This window comes from Hemicordylus capensis, chromosome 1, assembly GCF_027244095.1.
Source record: "Hemicordylus capensis ecotype Gifberg chromosome 1, rHemCap1.1.pri, whole genome shotgun sequence".
In the NCBI taxonomy this organism is placed as follows: domain Eukaryota; kingdom Metazoa; phylum Chordata; class Lepidosauria; order Squamata; family Cordylidae; genus Hemicordylus; species Hemicordylus capensis.
Window position 1 is genome coordinate 8,317,433 of NC_069657.1, and position 19,698 is coordinate 8,337,130.

At 45.5% G+C, this 19,698-nt stretch overlaps 1 long non-coding RNA gene across 2 annotated transcripts in view; it reads left to right on the plus strand.

Annotated features, from left to right (window-relative positions):
• The first annotated feature begins 777 nt into the window (after positions 1-777).
• Positions 778-19,698, plus strand: part of LOC128339247 (uncharacterized) — a 58,953-nt gene continuing 40,032 nt past the window's right edge. The window contains exon 1 of one of the 2 annotated variants that reach the window (XR_008312923.1): positions 778-896. This is a non-coding gene — a long non-coding RNA (uncharacterized LOC128339247). The remainder of the gene's footprint in view (positions 897-19,698) is intronic. The other variant, XR_008312924.1, reaches the window with a different exon arrangement.

Genomic DNA, 19,698 nt, shown 5'->3' on the forward strand with positions numbered 1-19,698 from the left:
AATCCAAAAAGAAACATGAGATACACACCAGCAACAGTCACTGGAGATACTGTGCTGGAGGTTATGGGGGTGGGGTCTGTATAAAAAGCTGCATTATGCTTGAAAGGCATCTGTGCAAACACTTAAATTGCTGCGTATGTCTGAGATAGAAAGCAGCACTTACTGCTCTGTTCTTTGAGCACGGGATAGATGGAGGTTTTCTCTACACTCTACAGAGGCCAGGCATTCAAGCCCCATGAGGTACTCTGCTTGTTGATAGGCAATCAGTGTGGCCCTGTACTGTAGTGACCAAAGAGATGAATGCCTCAGGTTCACTGTTCCTTCTAAGGCATACACGCTCACAAGCTTTTGGAGGTTTGCTCAGTTCATTTAAGATCCCACTGAGATTGAATCAGGAAGGTCCCACTCTGAAAGCATGTATGCACACACTGCCTTGATACTGCTGCCCGGAACAAAACTCATTCCACACAGAGATGAAGAAAATTAGAGGGGCCATTGCTCAGATTGCAGTTTTTGCCACTCCCTCCTTAACCTGTTTTGGGCAAACTTCTTCACCACAGAGCATGCCATACCTAATAGCTAAATAATAAGAAAGGCAGTTCTTAAAGGCAAATTACCTTCACTGAACACTAAACCCAACCACTTCCCTCTCATCAATGATTACAGAAAGAGTGTGCTTTGCTTTTATTCTGTTTCTCCCACCCCCAGCCAGTAGCGCTCCATATATGGAAGCTTCTAGACTCTTCTTTGCCATATATGGTCATAGGCCGGCCCACCAGTTGGAGTTAGGCGGGCTCATTAGCAACTGCCTTGTTGCATTTGCAAACTGGTTCTAACCAGTTTTCAACGCTTTCTCTTTCCATGCAATCCTGAATGTGTGAGGAAAATTTTGCAGGGTAGGTGTTTATTCAGGCATTTAACATTTAAGAAAAACGTTTTTAAAAATGATTGGAAAACAAAATAGGATCTAATCTGTTGATTTTTTAAAAATCAGAGCAGTAGCATGCTGCTTCTGTAATACACAGTCTGAAACGGCTGAGGCTAGATTCCTAGGTCTGCAGAATGTATAACACTAATTGGTTCTTCTAAAAAATCACAATTCTAGAGCTGGAGGGTACCTTGGATATGTCCCCCCCACCCCACCCCGCTCAGTGCAGGAAACTGGACTTCGCTAATGTAGGCTGATTCCTCATTAATTGTATTGGGGTGGTGGTAGCTGGATTGGGGAGCTCTTGTGAACATCCATTTTATCTTCTCCTTGAAGGTCATGTCCAGGGACTGTCTAGCATCTATGAAAGCTTTAGGAGTTCACTGTAAGATTTCAGATACCAGGGACCCAACTGTGGTTGTAATAGCACAAAATGATCATTATTCATGTCACTGCATTAGTTCTGGCTGTAGCGTTTAATAACACAGTCTCTCCCCCTCCCCCATTATAACATGAGAATGTAAAGGTTGTCCTAAGCAATCCAAAATATAATCACTACAACACAGTACTCCTCCAGTTGTGTGGTGGTGGTTGTTGAATAGAGGTTGCCAAAGTTCCTTCAAAACGACAGGTATAGGTTGATTGACAAGGAAATTCCCTATTTTGACACTATAGCCCAGATTATCAACTTCAAATCCTCATATTCTCCACAGTTTTGCTCAAAATTCTTATAAAGTTATAAGAACAGCCCTGCTGGATCAGGCCCAAGGCCTATCCAGTCCAGCATCTTGTTTCACACAGTGGCCCACCAGATGCGACTGGAAGCCACAGGCAGGAGTTGAGGGCATGCCCTCCCTCCTGCTGTTACTCCCCTGCAACTGGTACTCAGAGGCACCCTGCCTTGGAGGCTGGAGGTGGCCCACAGCCCTCCGACTAGTAGCCGTTGATAGATCTCCTCCTCCATGAAGTTATCCAAACGCCTCTTAAAGCCATCCAGGTTGTTGTCTGACACCACATCTTGTGGCAGAAAATTCCACAAGTGGATTATGCGTTATGTGAAAAAGTACTTCCGTTTGTTGGTCCTAGATTTCCCGGCCATCAATTTCATGAGTTGACCCCTGGTTCTAGTGTTATGGGAGAGGGAGAAGAATTTCTCTCTCTCTCCATTTTCTCCACACCATGCATGATTTTATAGACCTCTATCATGTCTCCCCCCAGTCGTCTTTTATCTAAACTAAAAAGTTCCAGGTGTTGTAGTCTTGCCTCATAAGGAAGGTGCTCTAGGCCCCTGATCATCTTGGTTGCCCTCTTCTGCACCTTTTCCAGTGCTACAATGTCCTTTTGTAGATGTGATGACCAGAATTGTATGCAGTACTCCAGGTGTGGCTGCACCGTAGTTTTGTACAAGAGCATTATAATATTAGCAGTTTTATTTTCAATCCTCTTCCTAATGATCTCTAGCATGGAATTGGCCTTTTTCACATCTGCCGCACATTGAGTCGACACTTTCAACGAGTTGTCCACCATGACCCCAAGATCCCTGTCCTGGTTAGTCACTGACAGCTCAGATCCCGTCAGCGTATACTTGAAGCTGGGGTTTTTCGTCCCAATGTGCATCACTTTACACTTGCCAACACTGAACCACGTTTGCCATTTTGTTGCCCACTCACCCAGTTTGGAGAGATCCTTTTTGGAGCTCCTCACAATCTGTTTTGGATTTCACTACCCGAAAGAGTTTGGTATCATCTGCAAATTGGGCCACCTCGCTACTTACCCCTGCTTCTAGATCATAGATGAATAAATTTAAAAAGCACCAGTCCCAGTACAGATCCCTGGGGGACCCCACTTCTTACTTCCCTCCATTGTGAAAACTCTCCATTGATACCTATCCTCTGTTTCCTGTCTTTCAACCAGTTAGCAATCCACACATGTACTTGTCCCCTTATCCCATGACTGCTAAGTTTCCTCAGGAGTCTTTGGTGAGGAACTTTGTCAAAAGCTTTTTGGAAGTCCAGGTATACTGTGTCAGCTCGATCACCCTTATCCATACACTTGTTGACACTCTCAAAGAACTCCAAAAGTTTTGTGAGGCAAGATTTACCTTTGCAGAAGCCATGCTGGTTCTCTCCCAGCAGGGCCTGTTCTTCTATGTGCTTTACAATGTTATCCTTTGAGGATGCTTTCCATCAATTTGCCGGGAACAGACGTTAAGCTAACCTGCCTGTAATTTTCTAGATCGCCCCTGGATCCCTTTTTGAAAATTGGTATTACATTTGCTATTTTCCAGTTCTCCGGTACAGAGCCTGATTACAGGGATAAGTTATATATTTTAGCATGGAGGTCGGCAATTTAACATTTGAGTTCTTTGAGGACTCTTGGATGGATGCCATCTGGCCCTGGCAATTTGCTCATTTTCAATTTTTCTAGACAGTTTAGAACATCACCTCTTGTCACTTCTATCTGATTCAGTTCTTTAGCCTCCATCCCCAAAAAGAACGGTTCAGGAAGAGGTATATGCTTAGTATCCTCTGCTGTGAAGACGGACGCAAATAATTCATTTAGCTTCTCTGCCACCTCCATATTCTCCTTAATAATCCCTTTCACTCCCTCATTGTCTAATAGTCCAACCACCTCCCTGGCAGGCTTCCTGCATCTGATGTATTTAAAGAAGTTTTATTATTCCTCTTGATGCTTTTAGCTAAATGTTCTTCAAACTCACTTTTTGTCTCCTTTATAGTCACCTTGCATTTCTTTTGCCAGAGTTTGTGTTCCTTTCTGTTCTCTTCCTTTGGACAGGCCTTCTCATTTTGGAAGTCTTCATCCCTTTTATGGTTTCTTTGACGGTAGCTGTTAGATATGCTGGCATCCTCCTGGATTTAGTGGTACCGTTCCTCCTTTTGGGTATACAATCTGGGCTTCTAGTATTGTGGTTTTGAATAAACTCCATGCATTCTGGAGCGAAGTGACTCTCCTGATTTTCCCTTTCAGTTTTCTTTTCACCACACTCCTCATTTTGGAGAAGTTTTCTCTTCTGAAATTCAAAGTGTCTGTTAGACTTCCTTGGTGATTCTCTCCCCTCATGTATGCTGAATTTGATTGCACCATGGTCACTGTTCCATAAAAGGTCGATGACACTGACATTCCGCACCAGGTCCTGGGATCCACTCAGGATTAAGTCCAAGGTCGCCTTCTCTCTGGTTGGTTCTGATATACCGAAAATCCGGTTCTTCTTTGTCTGGGTGATATCGACGCCAATAATTGATGCCACACAGGGAAAAGTGAAAGGTTTTTACTTCTGCAGAAAGCAAGGCAAAAGGGGCAATGCAATGCCCAGATCAAATGCCCTGAGCCAAAGTTTTAGACAACTATTTATACATTTCTACGCTCTTTGTTCTAAACATCTATGACAGAGTAATATATCGAAAGAAGACACTTTGGCAATTACATACGTAGATCAATCTCCATCAACATCAAACAGTGCTCTGACACCAGTATTGACACGCAAGACCTCTGTAATTCACAGTTTGTCCTGTCTCTTATGTGTGATTTCTGGCTTTGTTTAGTTTTTGGGTTCATATCTCACTTCTGTGTCAACAGGGTGAATCTTGGAGCCTCCCAGGACTCCTGGCAGTTAGTGCCCTTTGTTATCTCACAAGGCTGAGCTAACTTCCTCAGAGGAGTGAATTTAGTAATTTAGAGGCTAGCTCTATTTACATTCTAAAAGCAAGATCAGGGACATCTCTGGAGTGGAAGGAAATGGAGAAGGGAGGGTCATTTAGTCCATCTGCATTTCTAAAGGCAACTATGGACTCAGTGCTTCTGCTACTAAGATGGCTAAGCTCTGGTTCAGACCCTCTAGGTCTACAACTAGTTTGATTCTAATGTTAGAAACAGTTTATGGGATCCCAGGTTATATCAGTTCCAAGACCAACTGTTCTAGGGCACAGTCATTTAGTGTATCTAGAAATTTGACCTCTTTGTCATTACCTGACTGTGAATTTACCCAGTCTATGTGTGGGTAATTGAAGTCACTCATTCAATATGTACCTATATACTTTGATAAAACTGACTGAAAAGACATTAAACTCCTAACAAAGGGCTGTTCACCCACCCAGTACAATATTGTGTAGACAATGTGTATAAGTAAGACTGGGATTCTGTGTGGTGTTTGGAGTAGTAAACACAACTTACAAATAAGTCACACAAATAGCTGTCTATTGAGCCCTGAAATCTGACTATTCTCTTTCGCCTCCTTTTGAGTTAGGGAGAACAGAACAGAGAACCTTCATGTTCTCAAAATTTGATTTTCTTGATGCACATAAAGTCTGATTTGTGTTGCATCCCCTATGAGGAGCAATATTTTGGCATTATGGAAATAGAAAACAAATACAGAATCTGCATGCTCCTATTTCCACGCTACTGGGGCACTCTGTATGCACTTTTCTATAGTAACTGCAATTTTGCAAAGCGCTTCATGAATTAAATATACTTTTAAAAGTTTTAATAAAACTCTCTCTCTCTCTCTCTCCCTCTCCCTCTCCCCCCATTCAGTCGTGTCTGACTCTTGGTCACTCTATGGATCACTGCACTCCATGCCGTCCTATCTCGGACAGCTTCCTTTAAGTCCGCCATGCTCATTCCAGTGTCACCAATCACTATGAGATAAATACATCTGGGGGAATGAAGTCGTTCCCTGGTGACTTTCCTCTTTTTAATTGGGAGATCAGTTGATTGATTTCCTGGGTTGTAACCGGAGGCCACTGTGGTAATGAATCCAAAGGGTAACTCTAGATGTAAGGGCGAAATCTGGTTGTTATAAAGTACCGAAAAGTAGGAAACCCACTTCTCGGCTGATATGGGAATAGGTTTATAGGTTTGAGAAAGACCCGATGAAGCTGAAATCAGCCACCAGAAACCCACCGAATCTTTACTTCTGACTGCGTTAATAATGGCTGACCAGTGATTCTGCATAGCGGCTTTCTGTTTATACCTTAAAAGGATCTTGTAATCTCGTTGACTCTGTATCAATTCCCGTTTCGTCACTGAAGATGCATTATTTTTAAAGGAGTTACCAAACTACTGTAAGCACTGTTGATTCTTCTTTGTACATATATTTTGAATTCTGGTCTTTGCTGTAAATAAATTTGACTCTACTTGACATATCAGAAATAAATAAGTTTATATAAAACTCATCAGCATTATCTGGATATCTAAAAACAAGAGGGGCAATAAGTCTAAGATGCAGAGCATGATAAAATGAGCAATACAGGAGCACATGACCTGCTGTTTCAGCATCGCCTTTCCCACAAAGACACAATCTCTCCAAAAAAAGGAACCCTCCTAAATCTACCCTATAATACAACAGAGGGCAACATATCCATCTAGGCTTAGCATCGGGACTCTTCTGTGGGTTGGATATGTCAGATTATACAGATAGTTGGCTGGTTTTTGCAAGGGCTTAACTGCTCCTAACCACGTGTAACTTGAGGCCTGAACTAAATCTATCTGGTGTCCCATATCGATAATACACTGCTTAAGGATCACTCTGGCATTATCATAGCCCAGCGGGAGTAGAAATTCTATTGACAGTCTATATATTTTTATTTTTTCAGTGATTAATAGAGTCCAATCAGAGGGGTGGTCATCCTTAAAGATTAAGGGAGCTAAACCAGAAGGGAAAACATCAATTTCAGCCAGAAGTTGAAAATATAAATCCAGGCAGAGGACTCCAAGTTTAACAAACTAGCTTCCAATCGCAGCTTGACATTTGACACACAACAGGGGGTTTAAAAAATAGCTCTGAGAAATTTGGATTGGATCAAGTGGACAAAAGTAATATGTGCAAATCTGTGAGTAATAAAGAAGCTGCAAGATTATCTTAGTTTGAAATACCTTAATGGCAGCTGGAACATATGTGCTCCCTGCCGAAAAGAAGAATCTCAAAATCTCCGTAGTAGACCTCAGGGCATTTGTTACAATGGCCTTAGTTTGCTCTTTCTAGCTACCTGTCGCCTTGAAGATGACCCCCATATATTTATATTGCAATGTCTGTGCTACATCAACCCCATTAATTTGCTATTTATGTATAATAGGTTTCTTGACAAACATTACGACCTTAGTCTTCTGGTAATTGATGGAGAGCAAGTTTTCATGACAGTAGTCAGCCAAAGCTCTCAACATTTTCCTCATCCCCATCCCTAAGTTAGAAAGAACCAGCCCATGGTTTCCTCCATCTGTAAATTTGTAAACCCCTAACCCTTAAGTGGTGCAACGGGGAAATGCTTGACTAAAAAGCAGAAGGTTGCCGGTTTGAATCCTCTCTGATACTATATTGGGCAGTAGCGGTATAGGAAGATGCTGAAATGCATCATCTCATACTGCGTGGGAGATGGCAATGGTAAACTCCTGTATTCTACCAAAAGAAAGCCACAGGGCTCTGTGGGCGCCAGGAGTCAAAATCGACCTGACGGCACACTTTACCTCTTAAAGTTGTTTACTTGTCTCAACCAAAATCTCCATCATTCACACCAGCACTGAGCAGTTCGCTATCTAGTGCTAAGTTCGCCCCTTGGCTGCGAGTAAAGGAATCTTGCCCTTAGTGGTTAATTGTAAGTGTCGGTGTGGAAAGTAGCAATGCCACTTCTTCAGTAGCTCCATCCTGTCTTCTATCAGCATTGCCTCCATTTCTCTTCTTCTCTGGCATCTCAGCCCTCTCCCTAGTCCCATGCAGGACTAGGTTAAGAAGATCAACTGAAGTGGTGGGTGGGTTGGGGCCTTGAGAACCTCTTTGCAGGTAGCACCTGCATGCACATGTTTCAATAAAAACTCATGAATTTTCTGGGGATGTCCCTGTGGCCTTGCGATCTCATGCCTGGCCATTGAGCCCAGGGGAGGGTGTCTAGATCTTTGAAAAAGGATCTCAGTTGACCCAAGACTGACCCTGCTGCCCGGCCTTGATCATGAGGAAGCCACAAGCCCCACAATAGGGAAGGGGCTTGGGCCCTTTCTTTCTGTGAAAAGAATAGAACTTGGCTGCTCCAGCTTCCCTGCTTAGGTCTGCCTTTTGTGCCCCCCCGCCCAGCCATTTGCCTCCCTCCTGGTGCCATGATGGGGTGTGCCCTGCTTGTGCTGCCACTTGGAGTGTTTGTGCTTGTGAACATACATCATTGTTGCTTCATTCTCAGGGAGCAAAGCACTGAGTGGTTTTGCAGCTTGACAGGCTGACCCGTCCGGGATGGGGCGTGGCGGCGTTCTTGTAGCCTGGCAATGCCATAGCTGCATAGCTAATGAGGAGTATGGCCAGTTTTTCTGAGAGGCTGCCCGCGAGAAGTGCCAAGAGCATGGAGCAGCCACATACTTGGGAGGTTCTCCGCCACTGCCTCTATGATTGCGGTTTGAAAATCGGCACAAAACTCAGGTTATAGCTGAGTCTTCGGTCGGGCGTAACGTTCTGGCGGCAAAACTGCAGTTGTTGGTGAAGCTTAGAGAAAACTGAAGGTTCCAACTGCAGTTTGGCAAGGCAAAACAAAGTTAGCTTTTGGCCTGTAGCAGTGGGTTCGGGCATACTGCAGTTACACACTCTGCCAAATGTAACTGCAGTTATCCTGTACATTTGAACTCGGTCTGAAATTGTCCATTTAGTAATTAAAACTCCTCCTTCTTCTTCACCCTCAAGGGGGGGGTGTGAGAGACTAAGAGAAAGATAAGGGAGTTAGCAAGGGGCTAGTGCCAGTCCACCATTCTCCCTCACTTGCCCCCTCCATTCTCTAGATCTCCAAATGTTGCCAAGATTTGCTAGTGGCATGAAAAAAAAGAAAAGATCTCCAGCAAACGGGCCTTAAAGAGAGGCCCATCTTTTTAGCCTGGCTTTTAATGATATTTAGTTTTAATTGCAATTCTAATGTTTTTAATTTGATTTTCTGATTTTGTTATGTGTTTCTGATTTTAGTGTAAACTGCTCTGAGCCACTTTAGGAAGGGCGATATATAAATAAAATGCTGGAGAAATCCAGTGCTTCCTAAGGGCTTCGACAGGGTTTTTGAGTAAAGAGAAAAGGGTTGGCTTGCCTTTGGAAAGTTTGACACCAATTGTGATGTCACATGCAAAGGGGGCGTGGCCCGGGCTGCTGAGAGCCCGAAGAGCTCTCAGCACGTCATTTCAAGCAGCGTCCAGAGGGAGAGGAAGGGGGAAACATTCTATTGGGCAGTCTGCGCTGCCTGAAATAACTATCTACTGTATCTATTTCTATCTAGCTATTTTTACATTTATATCCCTCTCTTTCTCCAAGGAGCCCAGAGCGGTGTACTATATACTTGAGTTTCTTCTCACAACAACCCTGTGAAGTAGGTTAGGCTGAGAGAGAAGTGACTGGCCCAGAGTCACCCGGCAAGTCTCATGGCTGAATGGGGATTAGAACGCGGGTCTCCCCGGTCCTAGTCCAGCACTCTAGCCACTACACCACGCTGGCTCTCAGTTTGCCCAGGTTCTCGGTGGCTTGGGTGTAGGAGGGGGGAGTTTGCTCTGGGCTCCTCTGGATCCTGAGCCACAGGGCTTTGGTGGCTTTTTCCATTGGCGGCCCAGGTTCTTTGAACCTGTTCGCCCAATTGTGGCTCCACCCCTGGAACCCCCCTAAAACAGCCCCTCTTCTTCAGATGGGTTCTTCCTGACGCAAGCGGAGGGGCTGCAGTGATGGCTTGGCTGCCCCTACAACAGCTTCAGGAACTGAAAGGGGGCAGGTTTCCTCTTTGATGCCCAAAGTCATTCAAGAGATTTACGGAAGCTTGAAAGGGGTAAACCTGGGGAGAAAATGTACCTTATAGTATGTGCACCCCCTCCCAACATGAGAGGGGTGTCCCAAGGACATCATCACAACTTAAACAATCATACCAGGGCAAGCATTCTTAAGAGCATGGATCCTCTAAGACCCATTCCTTCCACTTTGGACCCCAGCCAGTGACCAGCTTGAGGGCTCACACCTGAACAAAGACAGCAAGAAGGTAGCACATAGGTACAACTCTTAGTTTCCACTGGTGGTGATAAAGCAGGATATTCCAGTATATCTTGGTCCTGCTTGCTTGTAGGAACACACTCTGGGTTCTCCTTCCTCCAGTCCAGGAACCCACTGCATCCACATGTGGGACATGCAACAGGGAAAGTGATGCCAAGGAAGAGACAAACAAAAAATGCATGGTGTTTTAGAGGACGTTGTTTCATAGCACGTAGTATTGTGAGACATAACTTAGTCCAGGCATCCCAGACAAGGCTGTCAGAATTCTGAGATTCCTCCAGATTGCAGCAGCATATGACAAAAGCAATGTCAGATTCAAGACAGCCTTTCCAGCTGTGCAAGTTCACCTCCCCACAACCTGTAAACTGGCTGGCTTTAAATGTGTATTTGTAATGAATAATTTGCAAAGGGTATATACATAAATTTGGAAGCAGTTGTTTGACAGCTGGGCAGGAGGGAGGGAGAGGGAGGGTGTGGAGTCTAATTTTCTTATAAGTAAGAAAAGATTTAAAATTCACCAAAAAATACTGTGAAATTACAATAATACTAGAACATAAGAACAGCCCTGCTGGATCAGGCCGAAGGCCCATCTAGTCCAGCATCCTGTTTCACACAGTGGCCCACCAGATGCTGCTGGAAGCCTACAGGCAGACGTTGAGGGCATGCCCTCTCTCCTGCTGTTACTCCCCTGCAACTGGGACTCAGAGGCAGCCTGCCTTTGAGGCTGGAGGTGGCCTATAGCCCTCTGACTAGTAGCCGTTGATAGACCTCTCCTCCATGAAGTTATCCAAACCCCTCTTCAGGCCATCCAGGTTGTTGGCTGTCACCACATCTTGTGGCAGAGAATTCCACAAGTGGATTATGTGTTGTGTGAAAAAGTACTTCCATTTGTTGGTCCTTGATTTCTCGGCAACCAATTTCATGGGATGACCCCTGGTTCTAGTGTTATGGGAGAGGGAGAAGAATTTCTCTCTATCCACTTTCTCCACACCATGCATGATTTTATAGACCTCTATCATGTTTCCCCGCAGTCTTTTTCTAAATTAAATAGCCCCAGGTGTTGTAGCCTTGCCTTATAAGAAAGTTGCTCCAGGCCCCTGATCATCTTGGTTGCCCTCTTCTGCACCTTTTCCAGTTCCACAATGTCCTTTTTTAGACGTAGTGACCAGAATTGTATGCAGTACTCCAGGTGTGGCCACACCATAGTTTTGTATAAGGGCATTATAATATTAGTGGTTTTATTTTCAATCCTCTTCCTAATGATTCCTAGCATAGAATTGGCCTTTTTCACAACTGCCGCACACTGAGTGGACACTATCAACGAGCTGTCTACCACGAACCCAAGATCCCTTGTTGCCCACTCACCCAGTTTGGAGAGATCGTTTTGGAGCGCCTCACAATCAGTTTTGAAAACCTGAAAATGTTTGATATCATCTGAAGATTTGGCCACCTCACTGCTTATCCATACTTCTAGGGGGTTAGACATTGTTAGGCAGCACAATTTCCAGGCACTCTGCACATGCTCAGAGCCCAGCAGCTTGTGCTGAGAAATCTAATTGCCCTTATCAGATTCGTTTCTACAGATAAGGTTTGCTCTAGAAAATGACGCTAGAGATTACACACAACAGGAGTCTTTCAAAAGTTTTAATATTAAAAGATATCAGTCTTATAAGGCAATACATGGTATAAAAGGCAAGGCACAATGCATCACACTCTTGAATAGACACACATGCCTAACTCAGTTTCCAACATATTTTAGAAACTTGGCTCTGCTATTCATTGCATATATGGATGCAATATAAAATCAATATCTATTTAAATATGTTTCAATGCTGCTATGCGGTTAATTGCATGTAAAATATGAGGCAATATCTTTTTACTGTAAAGCTGCTATGCTGTTAAATACCCACAAGATGGCAAAGTGCTACCGTAATATAGTTGGCTAGCCATAAGTCTTTAAGAGTCTGGCATAGAGAGAGTTCAGGAGAGAGACAGGGAGTGCATAGGAGGATGGGACCGAGGGGAGACAACAGATGGAAAAACCGGAGAAGGAAAAAGGGAGGGTGTGAAGCAGCGGAAGAGAGTACAGTACTGCAAATTATTACAACTTGAAGAGAACTAACCTGGTGCTTGAAGAGAACTAAGCCTAGCTGTAGCATGGCAGAAATTTGGGATAAACTGCTCCCCACTGCTGCAGTACACAATAAGGCAGGGGGCAGAGTTGATTTATTTTTATTTATTTATTGTTAAATTTATACCCCGCCTTTCATTAAGAAAATCCCAAGGCGGCTCACAATAAAACTTAAAAACAAGATTGTAAAAAAGACACATTAAAATATTGAGCTAAAAAATATAAAAACAAATCTGATTTAAAAAAAATTAAATTAAAACACAAGTGTACAAACAGTACAAAATACAAGAAGCAGTAGTGGAGACAATCATATAAAAGCCTGGGTAAAAAGCCACGATTTGACATGCTTTCTAAAAACACTGATGGAGACTGAGGAGCGGATACCCATCGGGAGAGCATTCCAGAGTCTGGGGGCAGCAACAGAGAAGGCCCTGTCCCAAGTGCACGACAACCGAGCCTCCCTCATTGTCAGCACCCGGAGCAGAGCCCCCTCAGATGACCTCGTCAAGCGGGCAGCAACCCTTGGGAGCAAGCAGTCCCTCAGGTATCCCGGGCCCAAACCGTTAAGGACTTTCAAAGTCAAAACCAGGACCTTGAATTGGACCCAGAAATGAACTGGCAGCCAGTGCAACCCTTTCAGAATGGGTGTGATGTGCTCCCACCAGGCAGCTCCAGATAAAGTCCTAGCTGCTGTGTTTTGCACTAGCTGTCGTTGCTGGATATTCTTCAAGGGCAGCCTCACGTGAAGCGCGTTAGTAATCCAGCCATGATGTGTCTAAGGCAGGGGTCCTCAAACTTTTTAAACAGGGGGCCGGTTCACTGCCCTCAGACACTGTCGGGGGCCGGACTATAGTTTGGAAAAAAATGAACGAATTCCTATGCACACTGCACATATTTTATTTGTAGTAGTGCACAAAAAACAGGAAAGAGAATGCAATATTTAAAATGAAGAACAATTGTAATCAACAAAAACAAATAATATTTCAATGTGAACTATGGGCCTGCTTTTGGCTAATGAGATGGTTGATGTTAGGTTCCATATTTGTCACTGCAAGTCGTAGCAAGTGATGCAAGTGTTCATCAGTTAGTCTGGATCTGATTGGAGATTTCAGATGTTTCATTCGGGGAAAAGTCTGCTCACAGACATAGGTGCTGCCAAAGATGGTTGCAATTTTGAGTGCATGGTTCCTGAGATTATGATATGTCTCTGAGGGGAGAGATGCATAGAAATTAGTAAGGCTGCTTGATTTGACTGCATCTTTCAGCGAGTCACAAGTCTGTAGTTCGGCCAATTCCATTTGGTAAATCGGATCAACAGTTTCAAGGTCAACAGAAAATGGGTTCCGGAAAAGATGTATGTCCTGTTCATGGAGACGAAGCTCTTTAAATCTAATTTGAAACTCCTTTTGCAACATTTTAGTACAGCCATACATGTTTTGTTTGGGAATGCAACTGCTGGTTTTTCTGCAGACAGGTTTTGAGTTGTGGGGAGATGGCAGAAGTTTTCCTCCTTTACTTGGTTAATGAGCAGGTCTATTTTGACTTGAAATGCTTTCACATGTGAATACATATCAGAGATGAGCTTCCCCTTTCCTTGAAGTTGGACATTGAGATTGTTGAGTAGCTCTGTTACATCTGTCAGAAACGCAAGGTGCCATTTCCATTCTGCATCTTTGAGCTCTGGTACTTCTTTGTTTTTAGAAAGCATAAAATCATAAACCTGTGGAAGTAAGTCATAAAATCGTTTCAAAACTCTCCCTTGACTCAGCCAACGGACTTCTGTGTGGTACAGAATATCTTCATAGGCAACATTTAGCTCAGACAGAAATTCCTGAAACTGTCTGTGGTTTAGTGCATGAGCTCTAATGACGTTAACACAAGAAACCACAATTTTCATGACAGAGTCCAGCTTCAGTGATTTTTTACAACACAGTGCTTGTTGGTGGATGATGCAGTGTATGGCTATTGGATGTGAATGGTAGCGTTTGTCCATCTCTTTGTTAATGCGTGCAACCACTCCTTTCATGGACCCCACCATGCTAGGAGCACCATCAGTTGTCACACTGAATAGTTTACCCCAGTCTAGCTCCAAATCATTCATAGTTTGGCAAACTTTCTCATAGATATCCTCTCCTGTAGTTGTTCCTCTGATGCTTTTCAGTGCAGCAAGCTCCTCTGTGACTTTGAAAGAATCATTTGTCCCACGAATGAAAATTAGAAGTTGTGCAGAATCACGAACATCATTGCTTTCGTCGAGTGCCAATGAGAAATAGCAAAGTTTTTTTGAGTTTTGCAACTGCAGATTCAAATTTCCCCCCATTTCTTCAATCCTTCGTGTAATTGTAGGTCCTGAAAGACTCACTGTACTAAATAAATCCGCCTTCTCTGGACACATCTCTTTGGCAACAGAAAGAAGGCATTCTTTAACAAATTTTCCCTCTATGAATGCTCTGCCAGTGTGCGCTATGAGCTTGGCAACTTGATAGCTTGCTCGAAGTGATGATATATTGAGCTGCTTTTGCTTCACAAAAGTATTTTGCTGAGTTGTCAATCCATGTTTCAGTCTTAATATTTTATCTTTTCTCACTTGTCCGACCAAAGAATCATATTTATCTTTATGTTGAGTTTCGTAGTGTCGACGCAAATTGTATTCCTTGAACACAGACACTGAATTCTGGCATATCAGACAAACAGCTCTTTCTTTGTACTCCGTGAAAAAATAATCAGAAGTCCACTTTTCTTGGAATACACTGCACTCGGAGTCAATTTTTCTTTTTTTTGACATGATGGTGCGTGCACTTCCCACTGGTGCTGGCTTGTTTGTCCTGCCTGGGAGCTGGAGGGAGAGACGGGGGAGCCGTCCACCTCGCTGATGCCACCGCCCCCCTCCTCAGCCCGGCCGTGCAGTCCGGAGAGGGTGGCCAGAAGGGACTGAAGGAACTTCGTCGCGCCGGGGCTCTGGCGATTCGCCCGAGTTGGCTGGACCTCGCAGTCCAGAGGCTGCCGACTGAGCTTGCCCGGCAGAGGAGATGCCCGCGCCTCTCGCCCGCCGCGCATCGCAGAGGAGGAGGAGGAGGAGGAGGAGGAGGACGGCTGGGGGGGGCAGGTCGAGGACGAGGCGCTAGTTCCAGCCCAGTCCCAGCAGGTGCTTGGGGGCTGCGGAGGCCGGCGCGCGGATTAAGTGGCAGGAAGTCATCTGCGGCTGCTTGGTCCCCCCCCAACCCCCCAGCGGGGGGGAGGCGGGGGAGTTCTGTAAATACCGGCGGGCCGGATTGAGGACCCTGGGGGGCCATATCTGGCCCGGGGGCCGTAGTTTAAGGACACCTGGTCTAAGGCATGGGTAACTGTGGCCAGCTCTGCCTTCTCGAGAAAGGGAGTTGTGAGCCTGGCCTTATCGACAAGCACAGGGGGCCCCTGCCCTTTTGTTCCCCTGGCATGTGAAGGTGGCTGCATAAGCAGCCGGCTCCCTTTGCTCATTCTCAGTTGCTCTGTGGGGAGGCACTCCAACCCTAAGCCATCCCATTTCATTGAGGGTTATCCAGTTGCCTTTTGGGGGCCAAGTAGGAATTTTTTGTGTCACACCCGACTGGCTTTGGGGTGGCTTTTTTTTTTTTTTTTGCCTACTTCTCACTGATTCTCCTGGGGGTTATTCATACATGCCTTCATGCCATGGGGTATCTGAAGAGAGAGTTTGCTTTTGCAGTAGATTTGCAAGATGTCCATTTAATCCCCTGAATTAAACAGTTCAGGTAGGGTTGGCTCCTTTCTGCAATCCCTGACAGATCTTCTTCCTGTGCGTTCCCACAGACTGGCTCTGGGTTTTTCCTCCAACCGATCACAAATCACATCAGAGAGGAGGCGGCAAGAAACCTTTGTTGTTAGTTTGAGTGATGGAGGAACAGAAGACCGGCATGACAAGTTGCCCAAAGCTAGATCAAACAGCAGAATGCTTAACCATTGCCTTTGTGAGTGACTGCCTTCATCACTTCATGTTCCTTCACCACTACCCCACCCCCGACAATTTAAGAGGCAGAGAAGTTTAAAGCAGAAACCAGAGCTTTATCTCTGTCATGAAGAAAATTTCAGGCTAATGGAATCAGTCCACAAAATCAGTCCACAAAAAGGTTCAGGTCGCATCCATTCTGCATATCTAAAGCCTGTGTAAACTCCCCTAGCCGAATTACTGGCGTGGCCACTCCACACATCAAGGGAGAAGTGGTGGGGCCTAATAGAAGCTTTGGATCCCCCCCCCCCAAGCTGCTGAAACTAGAGGATTTTTAAAAGCCAGATATATTTCAGGCCACGCCAAAATGTGCAGCCTCGATTTGGGGGAAAACAGAGTCCTGTCTCTATTGGTCCCTGATAGCCAGCAGTTACTTTGGGGTAAATGCAGCTAATATGTGGACTGGCACACTCCATTCCAGAGGAGATTTGAAGTAAAAGCCCTGTGTGTAAAGCCGCCTGGTAGGGTTTCATTGTCTGAGATGTTTTGGTCACTTTGCAGAAGAGTGTGGGTTGGGGTAGGTTGTCTCGTATTGGTGTTTGACTGGAGGACTGATTAAGGCAAGTGGGAAGTTGAAGAACAGCCCTTGTAGGTTCTGCTACCCTTGGGCTGGGATCTGCCCCTACTTGGAGGCTGGCTGGGCCCACCACTCAGTGTTTTGCGGCCTGGGCAGGGCAGGCTGGCCTCCCCTCAGCAGGATTTATTTATTTATTGAATTTGTACACCGCCCCAAACATCTCTGGGTGGTTAACAATAGCATGAAACAAGTTTAAAAATATATAAAAATTAACAATTTAAAAATAAACCAGAGATTAAAACCTAAAAAATTTAGGAAGCTGAGAAAGCTTGGGCAAAAAGATGGGTTTTCGGGTGTTTTTTTTTAAATTGCCAGAGATGGGGAAGATCGTATCTCAGCAGGGAGCGCATTCCACAATCTCGGGGCAGCAACTGAGAAGGCCCGTCTCTGTGTAGCCACCAAACGAGTTGGCGGCAACTGGAGACGGACCTCCTCAGATGACCTCAGTGGGCGGTGGGGCTCGTAGTGAAGAAGATGCTCTCTTAAATACCCAGGGCCTAAGCTGTTTAGCGCTTTATAAGTTATAATTAGCACTTTGTATTTTGTCCGGAAACCTATTGGCAGCCAGTGTAGCTCCATCAGTAAAGGAGTAATGTGGTCTCTCCGAGGATCCAGAGACCAACCTGGCTGCCGCATTCTGAACCAACTGAAGTTTCCAGACTACGTACAAAGGCAGTCCCACGTGTAGAGCACATTATAGAAGTCAAGTCTGGAGGTTACCAACAGATGTACAACTGTTTTGAGATCATTGATCTCAAGAAACAGGCGCAGCTGGCATATCAGCCAGAGCTGATAGAAAGCGCTTCTGGCCACTGCCTCAAGCTGAGAGACCAGGGAGAGGTGTGAATCCAGAAGTACTCCCAGACTGCGAGCCTGTTCCTTTTGGGAAAATGTGACCCCATCTAGAACAGGTAGATCAAAATAGTCTCTACAGTTCTGACACCGCACAATAAGTACCTTCATCCTATCTGGATTAAGCTTCAGTTTATTCTCCCTCATCCAGACCATTACTGCTTCCAGGCAGGCATTTAGTTCAAATTAATATTTGAACCAGATAAAATAAAATAAAATAAAAATATTAAAATTTTAACTGCCTAATAGTTTTATATTCTAAATGTTCTGTAAACCGCCTTGAGATTGTTTACATGAAAAGCGGTTTAAAAATCTAACAATAAATAAATAAAACAAATTAGGGGAGAGGTGAGAGGAAGGAGTGAGGAGGCGAGTCTTGGTTGCAGAGTTCAGTTACTGGAAAGATGGCCAGCTTCCATTGATCATCTGCTTCGGTGTCGTGTTAACTCCACTAGATGCCTTACGTATGTAGACCTTCAACTCTCAGTGCTCAGTCTAGCATATTTAGCTGGCAAGGGTGGTCAAATCTTGAAGCAGGCACTCCTCTGAGATCCAGGTCAGCTCTGGAACTTCCAAGACAAGTCTGGCTACACACCTTCTCCTGGTCTTACATTGCTGTGAGGTCCCAAGAGAGTCCAGCTGAATGCGCCTGGTCAAGTCTTCTCATCTGGTCTTATAGATTGTTCTTTTGATTAAACCATTTTCCTTTGCCCCTCAGGTTGTCAGACACACAAATTTTTTTTACATCTCTAGTTACTCATCTAGTGACACCAGAATGTGCCAGTTTCCATACTGTTCTTGGCTCACTTGTCCCGAGATCCAGGTCGGCAGGATCAGCAGTAGACGCCTTGCCGCCAGCCGCTGCCGCCTGTGTGGATGTGGCAGCATAGACCTTGGGAGCAGGCGGTCCCTCATATACCCTGGGCCCAAACCGTTAAGGGCTTAAAAGGCCAAAACCACCTTGAATTGGACCCGGAAACGAACCGGCAGCCAGTGCAACTCTTTCAAAATGGGGGTGATGTGTTCCCAATGGGCAGCTCCGGATAGCACCCTCGCTGCTGCGTTTTGCACAAGCTGCAGTTTCCGGATATTCTTCAAGGGCAGCCCCACGTAGAGCGCATTAAAGTAATCCAGCCACGACGTGACTAAGGCATGGGTAACCGTGGCCAGATCTGCCTTCTCGAGAAAGGGACGCAGCTGGCGCACTAGCCAAAGCCCCGCAAAGGCACCCTTGGCAACCACCTCCACTTGAGCTTCCAAAAGCGGTCCAGTAGTACCCCCAAGCTGCGTACTTGCTCCTTCAAGGGGAGTGCAACCCCTCCCAGAACCGGTAAAATCTCCTCATCCTGATTGGCTCTCCTACTGACCAACAGTGCCTCCGTCTTATCCGGATTCAATTTCAGTTTATTAGCCCACATCCAACCCATCACGGCCTCCAGCCCCCGATTCAGGACATCCACTGCCTCCCTAGGATCAGATGATAAGGAGAGATAGAGCTGAGTGTCATCTGCATATTGCTGACAACTCAGTCCAAGTCCCCGGATAACCTCTCCCAGCGGTTTCATGTAGATGTTAAACAGCATGGGGGACAAGACCGAACCCTGCGGGACCCCACAGGCCAATGGCCACGGGGTCGAGCAGTAGTCCCCCAGCACCACCTTCTGGACCCTCCCCCCAAGAAAGGACCGGAACCGCTGCAACGCAGTGCCTCCGATTCCCATACTCGAGAGGCGGCCCATAAGGATACCATGATCGATGGTATCAAACGCCGACGAGAGGTCCAGCAGAACCAACAGGGACGCACTCCCCCTGTCTAGTTCCCGGCGTAGGTCATCCACTAGAGCGACCAAGGCAGTCTCAGTCCCATACCCGGGGCGGAAGCCAGATTGAAAAGGGTCCAGATAATCCGTATCATCCAAGACCCTCTGTAGCTGGGACGCCACCACACACTCTATCACCTTGCCCCAAAAGGGAAGGTTAGACACAGGTCTATAGTTATCCAGGTTGGAGGGATCAAGGGAGGGCTTTTTTAATAGAGGTCTTACCACCGCCTCCTTGAGGCACGATGGCATCCTGCCCTCCCTTAATGAAGCATTAACGATCACCTCCAGCCATCTGCCTGTCCCCTCCCTGGCAGCTTTTATTAGCCATGAAGGGCAAGGGTCAAGAGCGCACGAAGTTGCCCGCACACTGCCCAGGA